The 18,928-nt window shown below is 41.9% G+C and overlaps 1 long non-coding RNA gene across 1 annotated transcript in view; it reads right to left on the bottom strand.

Moving 5' to 3' along the window:
* Nucleotides 1–18,928, bottom strand: part of LOC145643416 (uncharacterized) — an 89,752-nt gene that overhangs the window by 46,814 nt on the left and 24,010 nt on the right. Inside the window, exon 2 of the long non-coding RNA XR_014115778.1 lies at nt 638–731. This is a non-coding gene — a long non-coding RNA (uncharacterized LOC145643416). The remainder of the gene's footprint in view (nt 1–637; nt 732–18,928) is intronic.

The following is an 18,928-nucleotide window of genomic DNA, read 5'->3' as shown; positions in this document are numbered from 1 at the left end:
GGAAATGCTTGGTGGAGATGCGTTTGTGTGCTCCCTGGTGTCTTCCTACGTGCCATCACAGCAGAGTAGGAGCAGGGCAAACAACAGGCAGCCATCACACATGGGGGAGGGGAGAGAGTATAGGGAGAGAGGGAAGTGAGCGAAAGAAAGGGAGAGAGCAAGAGAGAGAGAGAGGAGGAGGATGGGAGGAGGAGGCGAGATATAGAAGTCCTCTCTCCCTCTGACATCTGGACTGTGGTAATAACATGCTACGAAATGCCAGCGCAGGCAAACCAGCCATTAACATCTGTCTTTTGGCATGTTAATGGTAGTCATCGGAGACACTTTTCTGCGGCCATTCTCAATGAGGTGTGGGTGCGTGCGTGCGTGTGGTCCAAAGAGGTGGGCACTGATGCATAGGCTTCCAGGAAGCAATGAGCCCTGCATCTGCTATTGCTGCTGTGATGTATGTCCTTATGTGCCATCCTTTAGCAGAAACGAATCCCCGCTAACGGTCCCGTGGAGCCTTGTGCCATAACTGATTTATAAGTCTCATTCTGAGTTTCACCGGTAAACAAGATCCTTTCAGTTTGATGAAATTTGGGCAACTAAAAACTCAAATACGAACGTTGTTGGATATGCTAAAAAGGAAACTTACGCAGTTTGGATGACTCCTTGAAACGGGACTCGTGATGGGGAGGAAAGAAAAGCTGGAGAGTCCCTGAACCAGCAGTCTTCTGCTGGAGCTCTTTCTGAAGGGAGAGAGGAGTTGATTGACTTTAAAACATTTGTGTTTGGGAAATGATTCTTTGAAGGGGCACTTCAAAATTATTCTGTCCATTTCAAGCTATCAGAGACAAGTACAAAGTGCCCACAGATGCAAAAATGCCTTAATGTAAAACGGAGCTGACTCGTTTGATTTCATTAGAATGATATACGCCTTTGTGCCAGGTTTTCTACAAAAGTCTCATTTATGCTCCATTTTTATAAATAAATAGTAAATAGTTTCTTCCAAATTAAGGCCTTATAACTAAAATGAGATATTCAACAGAAACTCCCCACTGATTGTTTAAATTAAGCAAAGGTGGATTTGAGGAAAACAGCCCATAGTGGATTACCATAATGGTAGCATTCTTAGCAAATGTCAAATTTAAATATAAGGGAAATAATGTGTTTAACAGGGAAAGCAAATGTTTTATTATTTTAATTAAATGAAATAAACCATTATCAAATAATAATAAACTTTTTTGTACATTTTATGAAGTACAAAAGGGAAAAACCCCACCAACATAAACAGAGATCTGTCTGCTTGTGCTTGTGCTTTGCATTCAAATTCCTCCTCATTCACACCCACCACCCATCCATCCACCCACACACCCAGCCCCACCCCACTCCACACCCCACACCCCCAACCCAGGCCAAAAACACTTCATGGAAATTACAATCAAAGACATGTCGTGTTCCATTTAGAAAATGATTTGTCCCCATCTCCAGGCCTCCATTTTCCATCATTTTATCTGTGTCACTGTGATCAAAACTGGTGACCTTAAGAGCCTGACACAGGTGAGGATAGATATTTAACATGATGCTTTCCATGAGGGAGCTCACCGGGGTCGACTCTAAATTAGTAACGGGCCTCAAAAACTGGCTGTGCTGGTCTAGACTGATGCTGGAGCAGCAGAATGGTGTGTGATTGAGCAGTCAGTCCTTTTCTGATAAGATAACGTTGTGTGTGTGCTTCACAGGTAGCATTCGTCTCTTATAGGAAGCAAATTTCAGAGAACGGACACAATCCAAAAGGCAGTACCTGCGTCAGGCCTCCCCGCTGACCTAGATGTGAACCTCATTTGAGAGGGCACACTGAAGTGCTAGCCTCTTACTCAGAGAAGATGTCTCCTCTGTAAAGGTCCTGAGCACATGACCCTAGGTATTAGCCTTTGATCCGGAGATAAAGATAGCTGGACGTAATAATGAGGTATAGGATATACATTTTTAGAATGGGAAAGGAGGAAATGGAAATAATGAGTCTATCAATGTATTTTGGGGGGAAAAACTTAACGTGTCCCAGACAGTGTTAGTAACACAAGCTTTGTATATCAGAGACTAGTAGTATGTATAGACTGTATTAAAAAAAAGTTCCGAGAGGCACAAGAAAATATTTTGAATCTTCCTAGTGAGACACACACATTGCTTTCTCAACTGGTTGTTTATTTATTTATTATTCTCTAGAGTCACAGTCTATAGTATCCACTAGCTTAAGAGTCTAGAGTCTAGAGTCACTGTCTACAGTATCCACTAGCTTAAAAGTCTAGAGTCTAGAGTCACTGTCTACAGTATCCACTAGTTTAAAAGTCTAAAGTCTAGAGTCACTGTCTATAGTATCCACTAGCTTAAAAGTCTAAATCTAGAGTCACTGTCTATAGTATCCACTAGCTTAAAAGTCTAAAGTCTAGAGTCACTGTCTATAGTATCCACTAGCTTAAAAGTCTAGAGTCTAGAGTCACTGTCTATAGTATCCACTAGCTTAAAAGTCTAGAGTCTAGAGTCACTGTCTATAGTATCCACTTGCTTAAAAGTCTAGAGTCTAGAGTCACTGTCTATAGTATCCACTAGCTTAAAAGTCTAGAGTCTAGAGTCACTGTCTATAGTATCCACTAGCTTAAAAGTCTAGAGTCTAGAGTCACTGTCTATAGTATCCACTAGCTTAAAAGTCTAAAGTCTAGAGTCACTGTCTATAGTATCCACTAGCTTAAAAGTCTAGAGTCTAGAGTCACTGTCTATAGTATCCACTAGCTTAAAAGTCTAGAGTCTAGAGTCACTGTCTATAGTATCCACTAGCTTAAAAGTCTAGAGTCTAGAGTCACTGTCTATAGTATCCACTAGCTTAAAAGTCTAGAGTCTAGAGTCACTGTCTATAGTATCCACTAGCTTAAAAGTAGCTTCAAAAAATACAGCAATGGGACACAGTTTAGTTTTCATTTCTGATAGAATTTCCACCACCAGATGCAAATCTGTGGTTGCCAGAGTAGCTGTGATGCAGCAGTGTAGCAGATACTCTGGACATGTGCTGGGTCACAGAGACCATGCTCGGCAACTGTCATTGCTAAGCAAGCAGCTGCTGAACCGCTGGTTGGCAGTTTGAAAAGAAGCAGCAAGCAACATGTGCTGCTGATTTTGTTAATAAGTCGGACGTCTTCGGCTGACATGACGGCATGTCCCCATTCCTTATCAATTAACTAGGCATGCTTTTCTCCACAAAATTGTCGTAGAGTCAGAACATCCCACCTGCACAGTATCTCCACTTTGCAACAGCTCCGCCTGCACACACGCACACACACATATATATACACACATATGCATACACACACACACACACACACACACACACACACACACACACACAAGAATAAAGTTCCCACAGCACTCCTGACAACAGCTGTCGTTCCCTGTTCCGGCACAGCCTTGAGATACCGGCGCATCTTTGGACCTGAATCTGTCACGGCCTTGTACAGTTCTCCTCCACACGTAAAGCGTCTTTGCCTGACAGTAATGAGAACGTTGTCGGGCCTTTTTCTCTCCCCCTGCCCCTCCCACACCCCACTCTTGGCTCTCTTCTGAGCCTCAGTCTTTTCTGTGTCTCCTGACAGAATCTGAAACGCGTCATTTGGCTTGTTGTCTGACCGTTAGCGGGTGTCTGTTCCGCATTTCTTAAGCTTGACGCGTATTTGATGACACAGCGGCCTGCGTTAGCATCACCCTCACAGGGGACGGTGGTGCAGAGCCGGGGGGAACAGTGATGTAGGAATCAATTCTTTCTCACTCTCTCTCTCTCTCTCTCTCACACACACACACACACACAGAGTCAGCGACTGACAGCTTGTGTTAAATATTATCATGGGTGAGTGACAAGCTCTGATTAGATCTATATTCTATATCAACACATTTAAACTTTGCATAAAGTAAAAACTAGAACTTTTCTGGTGCAAACGCTCACTTCACTCAAACTGATGTCAAATTAAATTTGATGCATGTATATACATAGTATACACATTTGATACAATGGCCGCTTTAGCAGGGACTGCAGACAGTCCAGGTTGTTAATGCTGTCGCTGTACTTTTGCTGTGGAGTTTGCTAAACCATGCGAGTGCATGTGTTAACTTGTGAACAAATCCAAAAATTACACTGGAAAACAAAAGCACAAATGTGTCAATGTATGTCAGAAGGCTGTTACCAACAGTCATACTCAGGTTCAAAAACAGCAACAGCTGACAGTTTCTCGTTAGCTAGTACCTCACCATTCCCACCACAGAGAAAGCAATTAAATCCTTGTCATCGCATGATATCATAGTGAATAACATGATAGGGAAGGCCGCAAATGAAAGGTGCCATATGACATATGATTCGTGAACTAAAAGCAAAGTTGAACTACTTTCTCAAATTAAGGTATTAAGGCATAGATGCCTATTACCAAAAAAAAAAAAGAAAAAAAAAAAGTTCACTGGTTAGACTCTGTGCATGGCCATTGTGCTTGGATTCAAATGAGAATTAGATTGTTTATGTACATATGGAGATCACAGCCCTCCTAGGAATGCATTTCTTTCTAGGCGTAGCCAAACAAGATAACTATGTCTCAAGTGCAAAACAAAAACGAGTCATTACCCAGGCTTAAACCAAACGTGCGGATGCTGTTTTGTTTACCTGGAGCGCCTGCGTTTGTCTTTACCCAAGCATCCTGAGAAGAGCATGTGAAACAATCCAGCTGAGGAGCAGCGCAGAGGCTCCGCCTGACCCCCACTGTCTTATACCTTTGCCTAATTTACTGTTTGTTTGATTCATTTATTTATTTATTTATTTTGTCCAGTGAGCATTAGGCCTAATTGGAAATGGAATCTTAATGAAACATCGATGAAAAATGGCTGAAGAGTGCAGATTGCATAGTAATCATGCCATATTTTGTTTGCAGACACTTTTCTTTTTAAAGCCTTTGCTTGGCTAGAGACACTGGCTAAGAGGGTAGACGAAAGGTGAATGCTAACATACTTGATAAGTTGATAGAATGTGTAGAGAGCAACACGAATGAGAAAAGCAAGGCTGAGAACAACGAGACACGAGGGTCACATTCTAGCACACCTCTCTCGCATTATCGAGTGTACTTGTGGTGCTTCAGACCAGTTCTCAAGCTAGCGAACACCTTTACACAGAAATGGTATCATTTCACACGTTTTCATTTTCAGTCATCAGAGATTTCTCTGGACACTACTTACTGAAATGCATAACAAGCATTGAAAGGACCCAAATGCAGCAACATTTCATGACAATTGCACTTGTGCAGTATTATATTAGACAGTAACCTAAACTCAAGCTTTAGGTTTGTGTAATTGGGTCACAGATGTAGGGTTGTATTGACATTATATCACTACCAGAGCTGCTGAATGATTGTTCGGGTCTCCTTTCCTAATGAAAGCCTATCTACCCATTTCTGATTAAATTATCCTCAAATATGCAGATGACCCTGGAGAACTATTTTCACTCTCTGTTACCCCCCCCCCTCTCTCTTTCTGTCTCTCTCTCTCTTTTATTTTGAGGTTTAACTTGACTCAATTCCAGATCGAGATTGTACCCTTGACCTCCCAAGCTGCCTCCATTAATAGCATCTACTGAAGCGTTTAATAGGTTTCAGAAGCTCTAAGTAGGCAGCGGACAGACTTCTTTGAGTAAATGCCTGTTATTTCTGTCAGCCATTTTGTGTGCCAGCTCTAGTTATTAAACCCTTATCATCTTGACATGTAAACTGATCCCTGTGAGAGACGTGTCGCCCGCTGACCCGAGACCAGCTTTAAAAAAGACTAAACGCCGACTCCGAAGCTCAGGAATTAGGAAGGATCAAACTAGTTTGCCAAGATATATATATATATATATAAGATGTTTTATTTTTCATTTATGCTAATGTATTAACAGTTGGAGGGAAGTAATAGAGCAAGGGACAAAAGCAGACAGAGTTCGTCTTGGGGCGTGGCTTAACACTTTGATAGATGGCAAATGGGAGGAGAGGGTTGGCTGTTTCATCATACTTCACAGCTTGATACAGGTAGAGTCATCCAAAGTCTTAATAAAAGTTGTAGTTTGCACTGAATTGAGATTTTGGTGGGTTCTGATGAAAGAGTTAGGTTTAAGCTGGTCCAAGGTCAGTATAAAACAGCAGTTTCTGACTAGAAGCCTTGTGATTCAAGGTATAATTTATCACTGAGATATCGAAAATCCTGTCTCCTCTGTAAAAAACTTCCTGTGTAAAATTCTTTCCAATATGTAATCTTCTGTGCATCTATCATAATAACAGTGTTAAGGAGTTGTTAGTTGATTGCAGTTGTGACTGAAAGCAATGTTACTTTTTATAACTGTTCTTTTCTGACAAACCAGTTTAAGCCTTTCATCAAAATGCTTTTCTTCACTTGCTAGACATCTAAAAATAATGCTAAGATGTTTTGCCAGTTATATATACAAAAGAATGCAGACACTAAACACACTCTCTCTCAAATCCAGTAGTTGTGACCATCCTCACTATCTCCCTCAGCCCCAAGCCCATCAGGCTTGCTGTCATTAGTTTGACCCCTGCTCCCACGCCCTCCCCTGGAGAGTGTCTGAGCAACACTGAGATCCATCTCCACTTTTTCCCCCTCGTGTGACTGTTCATCCCTCCATCAAACTGTCTTCTTTCCCTGAAAGAACATCCCTGGGCCTGTCAAACACCCAAAAGGAGACTCCTCTGGGAAGAGGCAGACCTTCTACAAACATCACAAGGGAGTACGTCTGATAAAGGAACACAGAAGTGTTTCAAGCAGGAGAGACAAATTGAAGAACTTCATGATTTATTTCCAACACGTTTATTGTGAGCACTGCAATAAACGACGTCTTTCAGCACATACACACATTTGAAACAGAAAATATAATTAAGTCCAAAATAAAGAAAAAGTTATCCACTAGGTTAAACTTTCATTCCTGCAGCTCGGTGTGCTGTTATATAACAGCACTGAGCTAAGGGTTTAGTTACATATCTCCATCCAACAACTCTGCATGTCCTTAAGGCTTGTTATGTAGCTTGTTATTTATATATACACAATATTCAGGCAAGAAGCTCTCAAGGCACTATGTGTGTGTGTGTGTGTGTGTGTGTATGTGTGTGTGTGTGTGTGTGTGTGTGTGTGTGTGTGTGTGTGTGTGTGTGTGTGTGTGTGTATATATATATATATATATAAAGCAATGTGCAAGAAGCAGATTTTGGATATATCCAATAGCACACCATACTACTCCTCTACAAGGAGCCTCAATTTTTGTTAACAAGCCATGAAACGCAAAAATGGAGCCAGCAAAACACCTGAGGTTGTAAGTCACTGTCTGCCGGTGCTGCAAAGCCGGGAGGAATAGCAGACGTCATCACTCAGTGGAGTTTTTGCTGAACACCAACCCAGCGAACCCAGCGAAATGCTGCTCCTAAACGAGTATCCTGGCATCAACTGTCTGAAAGAATGTTACTCCAGTCTGAAAGCAGAAGAAATGCAACGGGCCCAATAATAGTCTGCACTATAGCAGAAATCTTTGCATCACCTCTGGGACACGTTTTTTTTTTTTTGGGGGGGGGGGGGTGAATTTATTGTTTTTGTTTGGCTGTGTATGTTTCTACATAGTTTCCCTTTCCAAAAATAAATGGTATCTTTGGATTTAATATTAGAAGATTTAATAATAATAATAATAATAATAAGCCCATCTATGCCCTGAACTTTGGAATGTCTGAGGAACCTTTTCAATTTACATGATTCACTGCTGAAGAACAGAAAAGAAATATGAAATGAAGAATGAATTCTTTTTTATTAACCCTAATCACATTGATTTTCTGTTTAAATGGTGAGAGTCCAAATTAATAATGATTAAGGGGGCAAAAGGTCAGGAAAACTGGGACATTTCCTCTCTTGAGATGATCAAGTCTTTGTAAAATAAATAATAAACCCACTGAAAAATGCTCTAAGGAAAGGAGGGATAATAAACCTAAACTGAGCCTATGAGTTGTTGGAGAGGTTTAGTGGTTTTGGGCAGCAAACACTAGGCCCAGTTGTAAACACTCAGTTATTAGTAAGAGGGTATTTGGGATGCAGGCTGTGAGAATGGCCACAGTATTGTTTGATTCACCGTGGTAGTTGTTGCATGTATTTATTCATTTATTCTAGTGATTTTCTCATCATAGCAAAAAGTTCAATGGCAAAAATGCGGCATCCCCTCCCCCATCCCCACAGAACACGTTTGATCCTTCCTCTATTACTCAGCACACCTCTTAAAGTCATAAACATAGACCTTGTCACATAATAATTGCTAGCAGCCTTCATGTGCTGGTTGTGCCTGAGGAATCTGAGCCGTGGGAGAGACAGATGCGGAGGCAGAGAGGCACCTCTGCCTCATTTCTGAAAAGAACTCTGGAACGGGGTTCCAGGGAAGCTTGGTGAGAACACTCCTAATGTGGGGAACAGGCTCCCAGCTGTCTCCTTACTCCTCTGTCTCTCTGTGGCTAATAGGCTGCGAAGTTCGGCTTTGCATCACATCTTTTTACACCCAACACGAAGGGGGAAATAAATAAATAAATAAATAAATAGATCTTGAGCAAAAAAAGAACAGTTAAATGAACAGTTATTGTGTTAATCCAGAATTTACATTTTGTTAATAATAACAAATGCTCAGAGGAATAATAGTTCAGGTTTAGATTGTTATTAAAAGAGAAAAAAAAAAAAGATGTAGCAAAGAACTACATTCAGCTATTTATGTGGCACATATGACAGTTGCCTAGCCACCATCGTTAGCTGACCGGAATTGCAGTGTGTTCCATCACATACACAAGCATTCCTGAGACTGTGCAGTAATTGGAAGGCCACAGACATGCTCTTTACTGTTGTTTATTTGTCCCATGTCAGTGCAGTCAGAAAAGAGAGAGAAGAGCTATAGAGTTTATTCCAATTGAAATCCCTAACTCTTTGAGTGTCGCAGGGTGGTCACTTTAATAACCCCTAAAAGGAGGTTATCACACTCCCAAAAAGAGGACATGCTGGGAACAGGATATATGACAACACACACAATTAAAACCATAACCTATCTAGCTAGCTAACAGAGCTGACCAATTTGTCCTGGAAATCTGTAATATAACGTTTTACTCACCGAACATGGCATGGAATTCGTCTTTTCTTCTCTTTGAAAGGAATGTGCTGACCACTGGGAAGTCAATCATCTTTTAGGCATTTTCACACCATTGCAAACATCCCAACTAATTAGTAATTAGAGCATGGACTTTCTGCGGTTAGCAGGTAGGTGAGACATGAACTGCTAAACCGGTGAAATACAGGCATATACTTTGACAAGTATGCGACCCAGTGACATGTTAAAAGAATATTGATCAATGGATAGCAACTATGATTTCACTCCAGAAAGATGACACATAGGTGTCCACCCAGGCCTTCTGCCAACCAGAGGAGAGCTGAAAAATCAAAACTGGACATCTGGCCACACTAATTGTAGGTCTAATGGTGAACCTGCAGTTCTTGTGCAGTTGCAGTATACGCACACACACACACACACACACACACACACACACACACACACACACACACCCTATCCCCTCCAAGAGAATGGCTTAATTATCGGTCTGCTTTTCAGTGAAACTCCACCCTAATAAGGAGAGATTAGCTCACTGAGTGATCCACATGCGTCTGTTATCTGTAAAAAAAAATATGCAAGCACAGCATTATGTTAGACATTACTGCTTAGAAACACACAAAAGCAATGTTATCTTAGCCCAAGCCGCAAAAAAGAAATCGCGGAGCCTTGCTTTGTGAGAAATTGCTGTGTCCCAACATGCAGCAGGCGAACACGGGTGCATCTAAACAGATCGATAACCGTCTTGCCTAATCACAAGCATTTGTGATTGAGGTTTTTAGCTGCAGAGGCTGTGTACTTTCCTGGCACTCTCATATATAAACTGGCCAAGCTTGGTCTCATGCATGCCAATGGCTCCGCTGGACACTAAGCAAACAGCACGCTCAGAGCACAGAGATCCAGAGACTCCTCTAGGAGGGAGAGTCTGAGTCAAAACCTCTTCTGTCAAATAATGGAATTGATTCCAAACTTGACCTGAGAAGAATGCATGATCGATTGCTCGGAAGTTCCTGCTCCCACCCATGAATTGACTGCAGTGGAGAGGGAGAGGATGGAGAGAGAATAGATATGGCATGGGTGGGAGGTATTCGCTTTAATAAGTGAGGGGAGTAATGCCTCCCCTTGCTATAGCCCCCACTCTTGTTGGCTTTTCTTCTCCAAGACCCCTGCTATCTGCTGACCACACATCTCCTGTCCCCATCAAGATTACAGATTATCCCTCCACCCCTTTTCGACTAGATCCCGTCGCCCCCTGCAGTATGCTCGTGCCAGCGAGTGGACCTGTGAACATTCCCAGTTCCTGGCCAATGCCTATGCACCTTGTAACCCATGTTCAGTCCCCCTCCCTCACCCAAGTAGGAGACCTGCTGTATTACCCCTGCATCTGATCTACACCTCAATCTCTTCTCTTCTCATCACACTCTCTCCTTTTAATCTTGCTTTTCATCACTGTTTGGAGCCAGTCATGCAGATTCACTTATTCATCAAACTGACAGCAAGGAGCATACAGAGCCCAGCTAAGGTCCCCCACATGCACAGCACTCCACGCTTAGAGCACCCCAAACGTACACATGGCCCACACGGTATACAGTATATAAGGTTTTGAAAAGCATTATGCAAAGGTCAAGTAGTGAACTGGGCCATGAAGAAACAAGAAATACAGGACTGCTTTTAGTATGCTCATAGAGTATCCTTTAGACTAATCATTTATATTGCCCGCTATTAATCTGAGTATTAGAAATGTCCTAAAAAAAGGACTTTTTTTTTTTTTAATCCATAATCGAATATTTTAGTTTTTGCACACTGAATTTGTTTCGCTTGCGCATGGCTGAGAAAGACTCGCCTGTCATATTTAATCACGCCATTGTATGGCGACGGGAGAGGCTAACGAGGAGGGACCATTTGAAGCAAGCAGGAGCCTAATCCCCTGCTTCAAACCTTCACTCGCTGTGAACCTCATCCAGACAGAAGTTGGAATTGAAAGGTATGTCCTGCAGAAGCTTGGTGTGTGGGGGGGGGGCAGTCATGGTGGAACACAGCAGGAGTCCCCACACACTGGCGTGGGATGGAGGGTGGGAGGAGCTTTATTGTCGTGATGATGCTGCACAAGCAAGTCATTTCCAAGTCAACGCAAGTTTCCTTTATGAAAGAAAACAGAAAATCTGTGACATTGTGGAACCAGGAGCGCAATGCGAGTGCAAAATACCAAAATATTTATTTGCAAAGAGCAAATGACAAAGAAGGGGAGAAAAAAAAACACTTCATAAATAGACGCAGAGAAACAGGCTTGTAAAGTTTCTGCCACACTAGGACCCTTCAGTGCGAAGCACTGAACTCAGGCACCTGCGGGGGTTTAAATAGATGGGAAAACAAGGAACAGGTGTGTGTGATAATTCAATAAGTGGGTGATTGGGACTGGGGGAGTGGCTGAGTGCTGAGATTTGCATGTGTGTTATGTGAATGCTGGCTGGTTACAGGCAAGGGCATGACAATCTTAGAATGAAGGAGGGAACTGCTTATGGAGCAGAAGGTTAAAGATGTCGGTAGTGGTTGCCTAGAAATGCCCTTTCAAAAGAAACTTGGTGATTCAGGCATCAGCCACAAAGTGTAATTATTACAGTATGTTCTATACAACTGAATGTAAAATGGCATGACATTCTAGGGAGATATTCATGGCTTTGTTCACTCTGTGCTTCAGTGCATTCGAATGGCTGACTTTCAGTTTATATCTAACCCTACCAGACACAGTCATCTATTATATATTGTCCATTTTGTCATTCTTTAAAAAAAATAATAAAATGTGCACACCATGTCAAAGGGAAAAGAAGGGGAAAAAAAATATGATTTTGTTAATCCAGTCTGTTGTTCCCTTAAACTGACATTGAGGAGGAGGACATGTGAATGCCTCAGAGACCCACATGCCTCCATCTGCAGCACAGTAGAGCCGTCCTCAGACAGCATCTCCATAGCTGTGGCTAATTCCTCCACAAGATAGCAGGACGTGCAGATAGCAGGCATCCTATGTCTTTTTCCCCGAACAGCAGCTTGGCAAACACTGTCAGATCAGCCCAGGTTCCAAACCAGAGGAGAACAATGCACTAGAAGCCCACATTTTCCAAACGTTCCGTATACAATTCCATGTTTAGCAGAGAAGGGCAGCTGACCGGCTTATGTGATGAAAGATTTATTGAAACAAATGAGTTGGAAGAGGGAGTGGATGGATGTTGATGTTGGACTGGTGGAATAAAGGGAGGGGCCATGGGGGATCGGGGTTTTGGGGAAGGGTATCCAAGTACACTATGAACACTGACCCCTTCTTCAGCCAAATCAAACTTGGAATGCTGTTCAAAGGCTTGGCACAAGTCATGGCTCTTTCAAACCCCGAGCCACCCATTTTCCCCAGCGCTTTCTTTTGTCTTTATAAATGTATTCGGTTCAGTCCCCTTTTCTCCCTGCAGTGTGGTACAGATACAGCTAAAGCGCATCTGAACCCCTCCATACATTAAAGGACCTGGTGTGCATATCTTTATGACACTAAGGTTTCTTGCTTCTCTGTTGCCCACAGTGTATATTGATTGTAATCATAGTAGTGCAAGTCAATTAAGCCCTCCTTTATGGAACAGCCAAAAGCTGCATAAAATGCATCTCAACTAGGAACGCTCACCACACTTCTGGCCACCAGGGATCTCCTTGAACAATCAATGGTGGTTCTTTAGAAAACAACAACATTATGGTGTATTGAGGAATGCCATTATTATGATGCCTTAACAATCCACTGGAGGCTACTGCAATAGAGACAAACCGATACAGCAGACGAAAACACATTCCAGAGATTAATTGCAATCTTTCTTAATCATGTAAGCTGATTGATTTTTTTTTTTTGATGAATGTGCAGAATCTGTGAGATGCCCAGTTTCAAGGTAAACCTGTATATGAGTTCATAAGGAAATTCAGCATTCATGTGAACTTCATCCTTATTGCATTGCTTTGCCTTTTCTTTAATCCTTTCTTCAGTTCGGTCGAAGTTTTGTTCTCTGTAACCTTCGAGACGAGCCCCCCCCCAGTCTGATTCCTGATTGAATGCATTGATGGGGGAAAGCTAAAGTTCCATGGCCTGCAGCTTAGAACAGGTCTCTGTGAAGCTTGTGAACGGACCCTGATCTGGAGAGACCGTCTGATTGGAGGATTATAGGTGCTGAAGGTTATGTGCTGGCCTTAGGACAGTGGGAAACATCTTAATGAATACACTGTCTCCAACCACGGCTGTGGAGCCAAGTCAGGCGGCACCAAGCACTAATTACCCAATAGCCTCACTGCTTGGGTCAAAGGCTCACTTCCTTCACAATTTAATTTAAGGAGTAAGTGAAAAGAGAAAGAGAGAAAGAAAGAAAGAAAGAAAGAAAGAAAGAAAGAAAGAAAGAAAGAAAGAAAGAAAGAAAAAGAAAAAAGAGGACGAGAGAACTTTTAAGTCACATTTTGAAAGAACAAGGTGAACAAAAAAGGTGTGCCTATAAATTTCTCCTTGTAAACCTAGTGATACATGTCAGGGGGCATCCCAGCGTGACAGAGAAACGTGGCTACAGTTCACATGACCCAGACAACAATTAACAAATTCTAGTCTGTTACTTGGTGATGAGCAGGTCATTGCTGATTTAACATCAGATGAGCATCTAAAATTAAAAACTAAAAACAAGTTTTCATCCCGTTTAGACAACCATTGATTATAAATGATAATTGGCATGCTCTCATTTCATTATCATGAATAATATCTTAAGATGATGAGATGGATATTAGTAACTTCTTACTGGAAAGATTTCAAATATTTCGCAACAAAATCTTTCACACCCTTGAAATGCTTTCACACAGTCCTTCACACAGTCCCTTAGCTCTAATTGAATGTATAAATTTGGATGCACCTTTCAGCACCCCTGTTTCTGCCATATCTGATTAGCTTTCAGGAAATCAAAGGTTCAGATCTAACACAAAGTAGCTGACAGGATTTCGCAAGAAGACAATCATTTTGGCTTGATCTCAGTAAGGGTTCAAAGGAATCACAATGAGAAGGGGCACTTTTCTGGGATTTCATGCACACTACAAAAAAAAAAAAAAAAAAAAAAAAAAGCTACAACTGCAAAATCTAAATCTTATTGTTAGCATTCCCAAAACCTCATGAGCTTGCAAGAAAAGTCATATTAATATATAATTCTGACTATTTTTTTATATAATATCATAATGTAAGCATTGCTCAAATAGTATGGCACGATGCTAAAATCTGGACAAAAACACACAAAAAAACAGCTCTCCCCTCTTCCACTATAAGAAGTCTTGGTAGCATTTCTGATCCTTTCATATCACCTCCACTACCCATGCTGCCTATTTACATCTACACAACGTCTCCAGTCTCTATCCCTGATACTCCCAGTCCAATCCTGAAATACTGTCCCTTTTATGTTAGTCATGAAACTGCAGCTGGTTGAGAATTCCAAAGCTCATATCATCATGCTACCACATCACCACTGCTCTCGGAAATCTTCACTGGCTCCCCCTCACAGATCATTTAGACTAAAATATTCTCCTGCTCACCTTCGAGGCTCTCCATGGATTGGCCTCCTCCTACCTTTCTGACCTCTCCAATGCTTCTCCCTCCACCCAACCCATGCACCCTACACCCTACCTCCACTATGCTATGCTACTGCACCTTGTATTACAATTAACAATCTGTATCTGTTACTTATCTGGTTCCTGTATTCTGCACTCTATACGGTATTAATTTCACTTTCATCCTTTTTGTTTATGGATCTTTATATTCTTTTTTATATATCTGAATGTATGTATGTGTGGATGTCTACAAAAATCTCTGTGTGACCGCACGTACGCTGAAAGATTGAGGAAGAGACGCGTATGTGATCAAAATCTTGATCGTGATTCTGCTGTGTATTGTGAACTGCTTTGTAACAAAAGATTAACTCTGGTGTGAGTGAACATAGCCATTAAATCCCGAATGTGATTCTGATGCCATAGCTCTCCAGTAATTAGGCTGTACTAGATGAAGTTGGTAAGCCTCCTCCATGAGCCTTTATCTTAGCTCAACATAGACCCTAAGAGTAGCTGAGGACAAGTTTACTGTCACAAATCCCAGGCATAGGTTTGAAACTGCACATTTGATGCAGGTTTATACATCAAATCTCTGGTGCAGAAACAGGCTGCTAGCTAGCTAATAAACTGCTAAGCTATGTAAGTCACTTCAGTTTGAGGGGTGAAAATACTGCCTCCCTTTGGTGCCATTATCGCTTCTTTTCTTCAAGACAGCCACGTTTAACAAGAATAAAGGAAGACAGATGGATCTGTTGGTATGCTAGGCTGACTTGAGCCGAATGTGTGTTCATCTGGTTAAAATGTGCAGCACTACAGTCAGCTTAGCCACTAATCCACTAATGTATGTTCATTCCTCTCTATTCTGTCCCACTCTGACTTCATGTGGGCAATTATCCATGAGGGGCTCGAGAAGAGAGGACATCAAACAGCCACAAGATTTGCAGTGATTTGTAAGGCCCCTGTGTCTCCCCATGTAGGAGTGACGTCAAAACAACCACAGCGGTTTGACATTCAGTGGGCGTGGGTTCCACTGGTGGGTACTCAGCCACATACACTCTAGCACACTCACACTCACTACCATTCACTGTTTTACATACAATTGCTCACGCACACACGCACACGCACACGCACACGCACAGTCATTCACTCACTCACTCTCAAACATTCTTTTGATGTTTGCAAACCAAGAAGTGGCTGGTAATTAAAGCTTTGAAGGGATAACGTTGGTCTGAATGTGTGCCTGTGCGAGACACAAAAGCACCTAATTAAAATTTGAAATGGATTCTACTCTTGCTCTGTCATAGATCCTCTTCCTAGGGAAAGAGGCGACAGGGATGACAGCAGTAATATACACAAGTGTGTATTAAAGAGCTAAAGAGTCAGACTATAAAACACAGTATGACCTTTTTAGAGTGTCAGGACCGCTGCCCGGCACCCCATCAGAGCAGTAACGCTGTAACAGAGGTGATTCATGGATGTTTCACTCTCCAACGCTGGCTACTTCTAGCCACATTTAAATAAAATGTCTATGACATTCAAAAAACAAATCATTTAACATATTTTGCCATTTACAAAATAAAGTTCACCTTTATTATTAAAATATAGTGTCATTAGTTACTGGCCCTTCATTAATTTCCTGGACTACACAGATAATGATAGTGTTGTCTCGTATGGTTATTATGGCAGGACTGTGTTGTGCTTTGAGTTTCATAACAGCAGAAAACTACTGAAACACTTCAGGTATTAGATAGAATAATGAAGAGTATCGTGTTGCAGGCAGGAGAAATATGATAAGGAAGAACTAGTCATCCAGAGTCTGGAACCCTTAGAGCAGCCCGGCACACTAATTAAACATATTCATCTCTATTTGTCAACACATTGCTCTATATTCACCTTTCTAACAGCAGTGTGTTTATCTGAACCACCGAACCCAGCTTGAGTCAAGTGAGAATGTATTGATGCGTTTATTTACGAATCAGACTCATTGAATCAATATTGAAAGGCATTCAGGAGCTGTTGAGAGGCCCATTTGTGGTAAACATCTCATCTCCCAGAGTTCTTAGAGACAAGATAAATAACGCGGGTGTCTGCTTTATTCGAGCTCATCGCCATCCGCCAGAGCACAGCTCTCAGCAGCCCAGCCTCGCTCAATGGCCCATTCAGCAGTATTTATGGCATGACAGCAGGTGTCATTGAGGAAGAGAACAGCACTCACTGAGGGTGAGGAGGCCCTGCGAGCCTGAAGCAGAGGACTATTGCTGATGTCTAGAACGACAGGGCTGTGCAGTCAGAGGAGTGGCCAAATCATAGTTCTACCAAGACAGCCACTTTATGTAGATGGAGCAGCTACTGACTGCAGTTGAAATAGTTTCTTGTTTTCCACAAAGATCAGGTCACCTGTGCTTTTTCATGCTGATCCTATAGTGCAACAATATAGTATTCTATTTGCAAGAAAGTATTATGCTAAAAATTAGGTTTCAAGTAAAAAATTAAAAAAAAAAAAAACACTATTAGCTAATACAGAGTGAATACATCATCCACACAAGAATCTCAGATTTCTTTTGACTATCATTTTTCTTTCCTGCTCTGCTTCTCTGTTTTGGTCTATGCCATCTCAGACATCATGGTGTATAAAATGCTTTAGTCTCCCCACACTAAAAACACGAAGCGAGATTAAAAAAGAAAACTCCAACATCTGGGCTGAACTGATAGCATTTAGGCCTTTTAGCAAAGGGAACTTTGCCAGTCTTTCATATGCCCAATCAGTATGAAGTAAACACTCCACTGAGAATTTTCTAAATAAAAGTGCAACAAACATCTCTGCCACTGATGAAGAAAGCCTTTGATAGTCACCTTGAACTTGAAAGCAATGCAAGATCTGCTAAGCCCAAAAAATAAAAGGGAAAAGCACTTTTATAAAAAAAAAAAAAAAATTTAAAAAGCAAACAAACACTTAATGTTGTTTTGTGAGAATAATTACCAATACATGTATGACAACAAGGATTAGTTGGGTTAAACAGATGTAAAATGTGTGTCTGTGCAGATGTGCTCCCTGTCTCAGGGGTGAGTAACTACTGTTCCTCGGGCACAGAGTCTTAACATGGGGTTGTTGCATAATCAGAATAGCAAGTGGAGAGGTATAGAGAGAAGGAGAGAGGTATAGAGAGAGAATGTGTGGGGAGGAAGAGATAAAGAATGAGAGAAAGGAGGAAAAAGAGAAAGAAAGAGGAAAGGGAGGAACAAGAGAGTGAGAAAGAAAGCGAGAAAAGAATGAGAGAGGAGGACAAAGAGAGAGAAAGAGAGAACGTGAGGAAACGAGAGAATGTGGAAGCATCCCTTGCCAGTCACCGTAAACGTTTGTGCGGACAGGGCATCTTTAATGCGTGACACACTTTCTGAGCTTGGTGTGAAGCATACAAGCAAGATAGGCAATGCAGCGGAGAAAGCTTTTGGGACAATAGCAGCTCGAAAAGTTGCACGATTGAATGCACAGGTCAAGGAGAAAGCACATGTTTGTTTCGCTCTGCCAGGTCAGCAGCCTCTGTGCCACACCAGCCTCAGCTGACTGGGTGAGAATGGACTACGATTAGAAGCATTAAAGGAACACAGGGGAACACAAATGCCATGCACGACGGCATGAACAAAGAAATTAGATCACTGCTTGTAGCATAGAGTGGCCCTTGCTTGCAGTCCTTTTTTAGCATTAGCATTTTCTCTGTGCGTTTCCCAGGCCTCAACAGGCTCCTTGAAGGTCGTCAGAGATGACATTACCTGTCACCGATGTACAGCTCACGGTTGGTGATCTTGTGTCAGGTGTACTGCACATTGGATCTAGAAGGAAATCACTTAGTTTAACTGGCATGCCTGATTGCCTCGTGTCACTGCACTGTTTAAGAGATGAAGGCTAGAGTCCTTTGACATTTGCATGTTAAATAGGCACGGTAACAGTGAACATGCGTGCACGTTTCTTTGATGGTGCAAGTATAGCAGTTTGCTGGCAACAATGGGTGAAATACTTTAGGTGTTTCCCTCTCTCTCTCTCTCTCTCTCTCTCTCTCTCTCTCTCTCTCTCTCTCTCTCTCTCTCTGTGTGTGTGTGTGTGTGTGTGTGTGTGTGTGTGTGTGTGTGGGGTACAGTGTGAGAGGTTCTGCTAGGGCAAAGATC

The sequence above is a fragment of the Electrophorus electricus genome, chromosome 13 (genome assembly GCF_041902795.1).
Source record: "Electrophorus electricus isolate QZ-2024a chromosome 13, ASM4190279v1, whole genome shotgun sequence".
Classification (NCBI taxonomy): Eukaryota; Metazoa; Chordata; class Actinopteri; order Gymnotiformes; family Gymnotidae; genus Electrophorus; species Electrophorus electricus.
The sequence above is the reverse complement of the archived record's forward strand: the minus strand, read 5'-3'. Positions and strand labels throughout refer to the sequence as shown.